An 11,704-nucleotide genomic window follows, 5' to 3' on the forward strand; every position below is an offset into this window, starting at 1 on the left:
TAAATATTTCTACTTAGTAGTGCAATAATACAATAAGGAAATAATATAAAAATAAAGATAAAAATAAAGCCTAATTCATGTAATAAAAAATTATTTTAATTTCATATAGAATTTTAATATTAAATATGTTTTGTCATTCTTGACGTTCTTTGGAAGCGCTTATCTCTTAATTTCATAGTAATATATATATATATATATATATATATATATATATATATATATATATATATATATATATATATATATATATATATTATACAAAATTAATTAAAATGTTAAAACTTATATTCATAGTATTATTGAAGATGCATTTGTAATATTTATTTAAGTTAAATTTATTTTACTAATCTTTTTATCGCTTTATTTCACATTTTCTTATGTTTTAGATCATTTCATAATAAATAAAATTTTATAACTAATCTGGTTCATTTCAAGTATCTCTTATTCATTTATTTAATTTCTAATATTATTAATTCATAATATTCTTAACTTATTTTACTACCCAAGTAACTTATGACAGGCTGACTAAACTGGATAAGCGGGTCCTTGGCACTGGACACTGTGGTGTCTGGGGCCGTCATACCATGGGATGCAAAACGTCAACCAAGTATACAATCAATATAGCAGACACAGGGCACCACAATGCCTCAGGCCGTCATACCATAGAACGTGAATGCACAAAACGTCAACCACATATGCAATCAATACGGCTAAGAAGTCATGATAACAAATAGTTGGGCATACAAGCCATAAATACAGGCACAAAGTTTTATACAGTACTGCTCAAACAATTCCCTATTGGCATATCAATCTATCCAATCTGATACACGTATCTAAGTAATACGTAGGCACATTAGCACCATTAAGTATTCATATGTTTCATTATTTTATTCTATGTTCCGATTATAATTTATGGCATTTTAATTTTATTCATAGTAGAAACATAAATCCACAAATCTTAATTTTTACATACTTTATGCATTCATCATACCATTCATGTTAACTGTAATTCACATCAATCGATTTTTATGTATCATTTTTACATCGAAATATTTTTCTTTCTTTCATGATAATAACATTTAGCCAATTCACGCATCTATATGATTCATTTAATCATTACAATATTTATATAAATTATCATTCACATTATTACCTCTTATGTACCACTTATTGTACAAGGTATTATTATCCTATTTGTAATAGAGACATAAGTCTTAATAATAATTTCATCTCATTGATACCTTTAACAATCCATTTATGTTAATTACTTTTCATATTTTAGGTTGTATTACTTATGTATTATGAGTTTCATGTGTGATGGGAATACAAATTCTAATTATCTATTCACATAATTTAAGTATTTATTAAGTCATTTAGGTGAATTATCATTCCTATTCTAAGTAATCCATGAACATTTTATGGATTTTAAACTTCATACCTTAATTTCCTCTAACAATTTAGTTCTTGCAATTTATGTCATTGTATTTACTATTCACATTACTATTCATGCAAATTTTGACTATTTAATAAATAATAGGATTACTAATTCTAAATTCATAATAGTACTATATTTTGGGTTATATACTTGTTGGCACTAGTTGTCAATTGCAATTCAAAGCTCCCTAGATGTATTTTTAAAATTTCAGTTTTGGTTACTTAAGTTTACTATTCCATTAGACCTATCTGGAGTTTTATAGCTCAAGTTATGACATTTTTACTATAACTGGCCGGATTGATCATTGTCGAGAATTTTTGGACAATTCTAGTTCTGACAGTTTTGATGAGCTAATTTTGATTAGTAATTTGATTAGGTTATGATCAAAATTTGGATTTCTGTTCTTCATAAAAGTTGTTCTTCTATGTCTAAGCTTTCTATGGGTTTAAAAATCAGGTCATTCTGACTTTTCTAGAGTGAGTTATGGCCATTTGAATAATCACTGTTCATATTATCATTTTTCCATGTCCAGATTTTGGTTACCCGGATTCAAGCTAATTTTAGGTCACTTTGTGTTGGTTTTCTAAGCAGGATCTCTTCATGAGAAATGTGGAAAATTGTCTTACGTTTCATCTCCAATTGGTCTCACACTAATTGGAGCAACACAACTTTACTTATAGCCTAAAAATTATACTGGACTCAAGGTCCAGAAAATCCTGCATTAAAACAATAGTCCCAATACCACCATTCCACACTTCTACCAATTTCAAATCACAATCAAAACACTTCAAATAGTCCATATTTGATCTCAACATCATCAATTAATTAACATATCATAAAATTTCTAATTTTTATACCAAACCCTAAATTATTAATTTTGTAATTTCATGTAACACATGCCAACCAATATCTAACTCAAATATACTTATAAAAAATCACTTCTAAGCAATTTAATTCAAACAAATCAACAAATTCCAACCTGCTCCCATGGCTGCCAAAATTAGGGTTCTACTTACTCATAGTATTCTTTTCATTTTCAAGAAATTTTAACCTAATTTCACATGATAATCATACTTAAAATAGGAAGGAAACATAATTAGTGCACTAACCTCTTATAGCTCAAGTCCAAGCCAACCAAAACTTCAATAAAATTTAGTGTTGGGACTTATAAGAAATATGGTGGAAATCTAGGGTTTCATGAGCTTGGTAAGCTCAACAATGAAGGATGGCTTTCAATGGGTTTCGGCCACTTGACCCAAGGAAGAAGATGAGCTGATTTTTTTGTTCCATTATTCTCTTTTTACCTTTTATACTTAGTCTTGTTAAATTGTGATTGGCTAAGAAATTTTTAATGATGTCATTCTTGTGTCATGCTTATGTAATAATTCACTTATATTTTTATTTTCTTTCTTTTCTTTTCTTTTCTCTTTTTCCATTCTATAATTCATGATTTTTAATTTATTTTTAAGGTTTTATTCTCTCTCATTTTGATTGACATTTAGGTCAAAATTCATCTCTGAGAGTGAAATGACTAAAATGCCCTTCGTTTTATTTACCGAGTTAAAATTATCTGTACCGATTAATTAAATTTTTTTTGTATTTTCTTAGCAATCTATTGTCATCTAAACCTCAAGAATCCTTTACTTGACTCCTAAAAATTATTTCACAGGGTTCCCCATGGGTCTAGAGTTGCCAACTATCTTCACAGACGCTTTCCGTTAGATCTATCCATCACCGTAGTTTCGGCTCATTTAACCTCTTTGCATTTTATTTCCTAAATTTTTTCTTAATTTTTTTCTTGTCATTATTTATATTATTTATGACTCCTCACTCTAGTTTAAATATAGTTTCAGATATCTTAACTATCCGGGCAGACATTGGATACTGAAACAGTAGAACATACAAACTACCTAAAGTGAGGATGTCACACAGAGCCTGCATTTTCATCCTCCACCAGAAGGGTATTTTTGTTCATATACAAACAGTCTGTTAAGGATGATGATTGGTCCTTCAAGTGGCACCATGTTTGTCAAGGTGGTTCAGTTGAGATCTTCCTAATATATGATTAATATTAGTCTCTTATAGGTACTATTCTTTGTATTTTTGGTTAATTTCAAGTTGTAGAGTCTTTGTTTTGTAGGAATAGCATCGACTGCTTTAATGTATTGTATTTCTTTTATTTTTTTCTCTTTTCTTTCAAATTAATGTAGCTTTCGCTTGTGGTCTCTTGTTTAGAAAACTGCTGTAGTAATCATGTTTGAAGTTTGTCATTTTCCGCAAGACAACTCTCATTTTTATTTTTCTTTTCAAATTTATGCCTTAAATTTATAATAAATCATTTCTAAATAAGTTTTTCTTTTTATTGCAAAAGCATATATGAACTATTGAAATGGGCATTAAATAGATTGAAAATTCCATTGGGCCTTAGAAGCCCATACTAAAGTGATATCCGATGCTTGGCTGTAGGTGGCATCATGTTCACTGCTGCCGTGTGAAGTCTGCTGTTTCTGAGCTTCCAATTCATGGAGTTCTCTGATTACTTCTACTGCTACTTTATCCACAGGTTGTCCATTCATACACGAACGAGTTAGGATGTACAACTCTGCAGTTCCTTTCTATCAAATAGTAAATTGAATCAAATGCTGCAAAGTTCTCTAGGTAATATGTTAAGTCATCAATTTTTCATGGTGCATGGTTCCATAATATGCAATATTGTAAATTTAGTTAATGTTTTATTATTATTATTTTTTTTAACTGGAAACTTGGTTTAACCTCTTTTGCATTTTAGGTGGTCAAGCAAAGACCTTCATATTTGTCCAACTTAATCATATTATGGATTCCTATTCCAGAATTATAAGTACCTTAAAGTTTTGCTGAGAGAGTATTTGGCATTGAATTGGGTGCTATAAAAAGAAGTATAGAAGCGACGATTGATCAAGGGCTAGCAGGGGCCTCCACTCCTTTAAAATTTTAATTTTTAATTTGGAGGAATTTTGATACGTGTATATATTTAATAGACTCTTATATTTAGTCCCAAAAATTTCTAATCTATGTTTTAAAGTTTGAATTTCTTTTATTGGCTTAATTAAATAAAAAAATTAATAAGCCTACACACTAAATAATTTAAAAGATTTTCTATTAACCTAAATAAATTTAAAAATGAGGTGGCCACTAATTTAAAATTTTTTAAATTCTTTTTTATTACTCAAAAGGAAATTTTGAAACGCTGACACTAATATCTAGATTTAGCTAGACTAATAAAAAAATAATTTTTTAAATTATTGTTAATTATTTTTGTTTCATTAGCTAATAAAAAAAATTTAATTTTTTAATCTTTTGTTAAAAATTTATTTGAAGTTAAATCTAAGAGTCTATTAAATACATATCCATATTAAAAATCTTCTAAATTGAAAATAAAATCAAAATTTTAGAGGCCGGACCATCATTGCTTTTGCCTTTTATTTATTCTATCATTCATTATAGAAAAATATTAAGAAATTGTCCGTACTAATGCACATAGTTATTAATAATTTTAAAATATAAATAATCTTAATTGACATATATTTTTTAATTTTAATATATGAAAATTAAATAATATCTTTATTTTTTTTATCAATTATTTCATATTTTTTATATATTTTATTTTTTATTAATTAAATATTATTTCATATTTTTTATTAATTTTTTTATCTCTCAAATTTTTAATAAAAATTTCATAATAAAAATATAGTAATATAATAAGAATATTGTTTAAAAATATAGTTATTTTTATATATTCTATTTTTTATTAATTAAATATTATTTTATATTTTTTATTAATTTTTTTATCTCTTAAAATTTTTAATGAAGATAAAAATATAGTAATATAATAAGAATATTATTTAAATATATAAAATCATTTGAAGGTGGTTCAATTATATGATTATTTTATCATTTTAAATATTAAAATTTTGTTATATAATTAAAAGAAAAGTAAAAGAGAATTAAATAGAGAAATGCCACCTATAGAAAATGCCATAATTTTTTATTAATTATTTCACATTTTATTTTTTATTAATTAAGTAATATTTCATATTTTTTATTAATTTTTTTATCTCTCCAATTTTTTTAATAAATATTTTATAATAAAAATAATAAAATATAGTAATATAATAAGAATATTATTTAAAGATATAGTTTTTTTATTAATTAAATATTATTTATTATTTTTTTATTTTGCAAAATTTTTAACGAATATTTTATAATAAAAATATAGTAATATAATTAGAATATTACTTAAAGATATAAAATCATTTGAAATTAATTTTTTCATATAACTATTTTTATCATTTTAAATATTAAAATTTTATTATATAATTAAAAGAAATGTAAAAGAGGATCAAATAGAGAAATGCTACATAACAATCCTATGAAATAAAAAGTAACGTGGCATTTATATAGATATTAGAGTGTATTGTTGGATAAGGACATTTCCTACTCACCAACGAAAAAACAAAGCAAACAACTAGAGAGGATATTGGTAAAAAAGGTGAATTACTTATTTTAAATCCCTCAAATCAAGGAAAACACAGTCATAAACTATTCAAATTCAATAAGATTTTTGGTCTAAAAGCTAATAAATGTGAGAATTGTTTTTGAAAGTTTAATTGTGTTTATGTGCTTTCTCTATTTTAAGAGATTCAGTTCGTTTTTTATGGATATAATATATGTGTTTTTGCATATGGTGACTCTGGCTCAGAAAAAACTTACATGATACCAAATTAATTTACAAGTTTTCATTTCAAACATTTTGAGAGCAAGAAATTTGTAACTTGATTTTTTATCAGAAGAAGATTGGAGGGTCAATCATGAATCATTGCATGATCTTTGCCAAATCTCTTATATCAGGAAACGCTGCATTAGATATGAAGTTGGTGTTCAGATGGTTGAAATACACGATGAAAAATTTTATTATGATCTCAACAATGATTTTCAGAAAGATTTCCTTTATTCTTAAAAAGAAATAAATTACTTGAAAAAAATATTATTTTAATTAGCCATAAAAAAATAAAATTAGAAAACATGACTTCTGACAAGATTTTAAAATAACTCTTTTATTTTCTTTTTATCTTGTTTTAATGACTGATAATTTTTTATTTTAATTGTATTTTCTTTTAGTATTAAGGTTTATAATATATATTTTCTCAAGTAATATATCTTTCATATTATTATTAATATTTTTTCATATATTATAATAAAATAATAAATTTTAATAATTAAATCAAAAAATTCAGCCTAGAGTGGAAAAAAATCAAATTTCTATTCAATTGAAATCGATCATAATATGATTGAAATGTATTTGAAATTTCAATTTATATATATTATTGATACTATTTAATATTTTTATTGATTAATTTAAATTTTAATATAATTTAAAAAATATTAATAAAATTATAGTTCTTAATAAAACAAAATTTGAATATAAATATAAAATCAAAATAGAGAATAATTTATCATTATTAAATTCAGCCATATCCTTTCTTCTCCCTCACATCATTCATCTTCCTTTCCATTTTTGTATTTGTTTGATAGGTTATAGATAAATAGGTTTTTTAAATATATAAAATTAATTATATATTTCTAATATTTTAATTAAGTTTAAATTGAACGTCCAAATTAAAATAGCATTTTAAAATATTGATTTCCTTATTAGACTTCATTTAAAATTTTAAATTAATTTTTAATATGAATAAATCATATGAATAAGATTTCTTGTCTAATTGTGAATGTAGCTAAAAAGTACAAGCGCTATTCTTGTATATTTCCAAAATTTATAAGTTATTTTTAATAATAAATATTATTATATAAATAATTTTTAAATAGAATTTATAATAAAATTTTAATTTATATTAATTTATTTTTTTAAATTAATTTATAAAAATATTCTAATTCTTTCATAAATTTACTCTTTTTATATATTCTATTATTACTATCGTATGTAGTATAGATTAAAATAAAATTGTGTGATTTAATTTTTTTTTTCTTTTTTAAAAAAAAAATTGCGTGGTTTTAGTTCTTGCGATTTAGTACTCCCCTTCCAAAACGCTGCGTTTAGGGTTTAATATACCCTCTTCCCAAATCATTCAACAAATGTGCATAACAATTTTTTTTTTTTTTTTTAAATGTGAATGAAAAGAACAGAAGAAAGAGTGCTCATGTCTTCTCTGCCGTCCCATATTTTTATCTTTTTCTTTAAAAAAGGAAATCATTCATATTATATTTGATAATAGACATAGTTCAGATGTTATGATCACATTCTTAAAGATGCCAATGATTAATCTTGTCTCTGCACTGGGCTGCTCAGAATTAAGAAAATTGAGGTGATATTAGCTTATATAGTTAGTTTTTTTTTTTTTTTTTTTTTTTTTTTTTATGAATTATTGAATCTAACAATGCATATAATTAAATTAAGTAACCTTGCTGTTACACAGACGATGGAGCTAACAGTTATCTATCCCGAACAAAGCTTACCTATGATCATTCCAGAATCAAATCCAAATCCAACTCTTCTTGATGTTAAAGTGGAGATTATGAAGTTGCTTCATATTAAACCCAAGAAACAACAAGTACATTTTAGAGGGGTGGTTGTAACACCCCAAAAATTTTAAATTTATGAGCATTTTTGGTATTTTAATTTTATTTAAATTTTAGGAATTTTTTTGAGATTTTTCAGATTTTAAAAATCGGGTTCGATTTTTCGAAAATATAAATTTGATGATTTTTAAAAATTAATTTAAAGACCACGTGGCAAAACTAAAAATATATTTGGAGTCTACGTATTTTTCTAAGTTTTCTGAAATTTTTTTCGGAATTTTTAGACCTCGTTTTCGGTCCCGAGGCAGAGTAAAAATTCAAAATTTTATATTTCGAATCGAACGGGCCGAATCGAACCGGACCGGATCTGACTGGTCGAATCGGACCGGCTCCCTTTCCTTTTTTCTTCCCCGCGAGCGTCGTTCCCTCTCCCCTTCTCTCTCTATTTTCTCTCTCCTCCCTCCCCTGCCGCCGGCCAGCCACCTCCCCCTGCCACCCGGTGGCCGGGCGCGCCACCCACCTCCCGGCCGGTAGGCCGCCCGAGCGGCCGGAAAACGCGCGCGATCTCCCTCCCTCGCGCGCGCGTCGTTTCAGCTTCTCCGGCCAAAATCCGGCCGATCCGGCCACCAATTGGACCGGGTCTTGTGTCTAAAACCATCTACTCGGCGAGAGCTTTCCATAGACACCAAGAACGCCGAAATCCATCAAGCGGTTTGTCTGATTTTTGCTCGGGAAGATTTTAGTCCATTTCGACTTTTGGGCTAGATTTCTCGAAAACCGTGAATCCCACGAGAAAACCGAGGCTACCAACGCGCTCCACTCGTCGAGAGCTTCGCGGCGACATAAATTTCAAAATTTTCCGACACCGTTTTTCGGTGGGTCCCACGGAACTTCGCAGTGTTTTTTCGAGCATTTAATGAGCTTAGAAAATTCTGAAAAATTTATGTACTAACCCTCGTAGTATGGGCTTCGTGTAGGTATCCTCGATTCGCGGAAATTCGACAGTTGACCAGGTCTGCGAAATTCCGGCCAGACAGACTCGTTACCGGAAAAGTCTCCGAAGTGGACCGAGGTTTTGGCTAGCCCTCCGTTGTCAGACGTCCCGAGCGCGTTCCCGAAGTCGGAATTGGCAAAGGTAAATCCGAACCTTGTTTTTTCGTAATTTTCTAGTGCTTAAATAGGATTAAAAATCCATAAAATATTCGTGGTAGCTTAGAAAATTACGATTCTTTTTGAAATAGCCTAGTAATATTGCTAAGGACCGCGGGGCAAAGTTTTAGAATTTTTAGAGCTTATTTGGGCAGTTTTTGCAAAAATGGTCAATTATAGGGACTAAATTGAAATTTTACATGTTGTGATGGATGATTGAATTGGTGGGCCCAGGAGGGGCTGTGTGATATGATTGAACTGTGGATATATGGATTGTGAGTATAGAAGTGTGTTTTGAGCCATTTTGCAGGTTGGGTAGGTCCTAGGTATAGGGGAGACTCTGCCGGATTTTCGGCACGACTTAGGACGTATTGGTCTTTTTCTTTGTTTGTACTGAGTCAAATTTATTAAATGATTGTAATAAAAATTTCAGGTGAGCCGGGACAGCCTTCTTCCTCCGCCCAGCCGCCACAGTGATTGTCGTCAAGTCTATGAGTAAAATATTAATTTTAATTGTAATTTCGATATTATTATATGTTCAACATGCCCATGCATCACTTATATGCATATATTTATGTAGTTAAACTCTAGGCACGATTTATGATGCATTGATAAATGTTAAAGTGCCATGATATTGTTGTGGTAATTTGGAGCAGTGTGCGTGCGTTGGCGTGCGTGTGATGTAGTGTGGACTATGGATAGGACGGGTAGTCACGGCTTGAGTTCTTCGCTGGGACCCGATCCTTCGAGGGGTAGTCACGGCTTGAGTTCTTCGCTGGGACCCTCGATTTGGTTTATTAAGCGAAAGTCCGGCTTGAGTTCTTCGCTGGCACCAGGTTGGATTTAAGAGAGCTGTATAGGGGATCAGCTCCCATATGCTATGATTGATGCGACAGGGTGCGTGAGTGCTCCAAATTACCTTTTTGATGTTATGATGTGAAAATGATGTTGATGTTGCATTTCACTCTACAGGGTGCATTAGTTTTAGATAGTTATAGAGATTATGGTTAAAATTGATATTTTACTCTCTGAGTCGAACGCTCACTCCTGTTCAATATTTTTTCAGGCTACAGGAGGATTTTATTGTGGTTAACCTGCTTTTCTCCTTTGCAGGTTGTTTATCAATATTTGTGTGATTTTATTTACTCTTAGAATTTTCGCATGTGTTAGAAGTATTTATTTGATTATGGTCTGTAATATTATTATCATGTTGGACCTGTAAACGTATAATGATATGCATGTTTGATGGATTGGATGAGGGAGCTGAGCTCCCATTTATTTTTATGAGGATATGAGTATGTGGAGGGTGAGCTGAGCTCCCCAATTGAGTATTTATTATGTTTACAGGTCGGGTGAGTCGAAAACTCCCCGTTGGAAAGTCCATTTTATGGCCGGACTCTGTCCGTTTGTTTTCTTGATATTGGGCCCAAATGGGCCTTAGAGTTGGGTTAATGAACAGTTAGGCTTATTACGGGCCTCGGGGGCTTTAGGCTGGCCCAGGTCCTAGTGCCGGTCCGGCCCATAGGTTGGGTCGTGACAAATGTGGTATCAGAGCTTAGGCTCCAGATTCTTAGGGAATGTTTGTCTAAAGTGTTGGGAAGAGTCTACTAGGAGTCACATGCGGAAAAATAGGGTCCATATTCGTCTTGCATTGTCGTCTTTGTTTCTAGTTTCTGCTTCATATATTGTGTGTAAATATGAGTCTATAGAGCTGTGCAATGTGCAGTTTTGAATTTTGTGGGCTAATGCTGTTAAATTTCAGGAAAATGCGTAGAAGCAGGAGAGCTGCCACTGCACCAGAACCAGACGTGCCTGACGAGGTGTCGGCACAGGATGAGGCGCCTACCCCGAGGAGGCGGGGTAGGAGGCCTAGAGCTGCTCAAGTAGAGGAGCAGCCACCCCGATCTGAGATCGGTCCTTTATGGCACAGGTCCCATGGACCCCATGGCGACTACTCTGGGAGTGCAGAGAACCATCGACATGATAGCGCAAAGATATGGTCCACCCTCCACAAAGCAGCGATCCACCTCACCAAGAGGAATCTTACAAACAAATCATAAATTTCAAGAAGTTGGTGCACGGTACTTATGATGTGTCGACGATGCATATCGGTTTTGGATTCTGCATGAGCAGAAACGAGTGCGATTGGTGATAGAAGACTAATAGAGTGTATACAGCATGTCATGGGGCCTATGCCTAGACAATGGATGAATGACTACGTGTTACCCCGGATGGAGGGTTTGACATGGGCTCGGTTGTGGAACTTTTATCAATCGGTTTGTGCGAGAAAGCTTGAGAGATCGAAGCGGTGGGCCTTTGAGGCCTTAAGGCGAATGGCAGTGCAGAGGCGAATATGCTCTGCAATTTCGAATTGAGCAGATATGCCCTGCAGCAGAGCTACGAAACTATGAAGGTGAAGAGATTCCTAAGGGGGCTTGGCGGAGGTATGCGAACCTAGCCATGATGTCGTCGGTCTTTTGACGTGGTAGTTGATCGAGCTAGACAGATAGAGATCAGCTACGCTGCGGATGACAGCGGGAGAGCCAA

This window comes from Hevea brasiliensis, chromosome 18 (assembly GCF_030052815.1).
Source record: "Hevea brasiliensis isolate MT/VB/25A 57/8 chromosome 18, ASM3005281v1, whole genome shotgun sequence".
NCBI classification, from domain to species: Eukaryota; Viridiplantae; Streptophyta; class Magnoliopsida; order Malpighiales; family Euphorbiaceae; genus Hevea; species Hevea brasiliensis.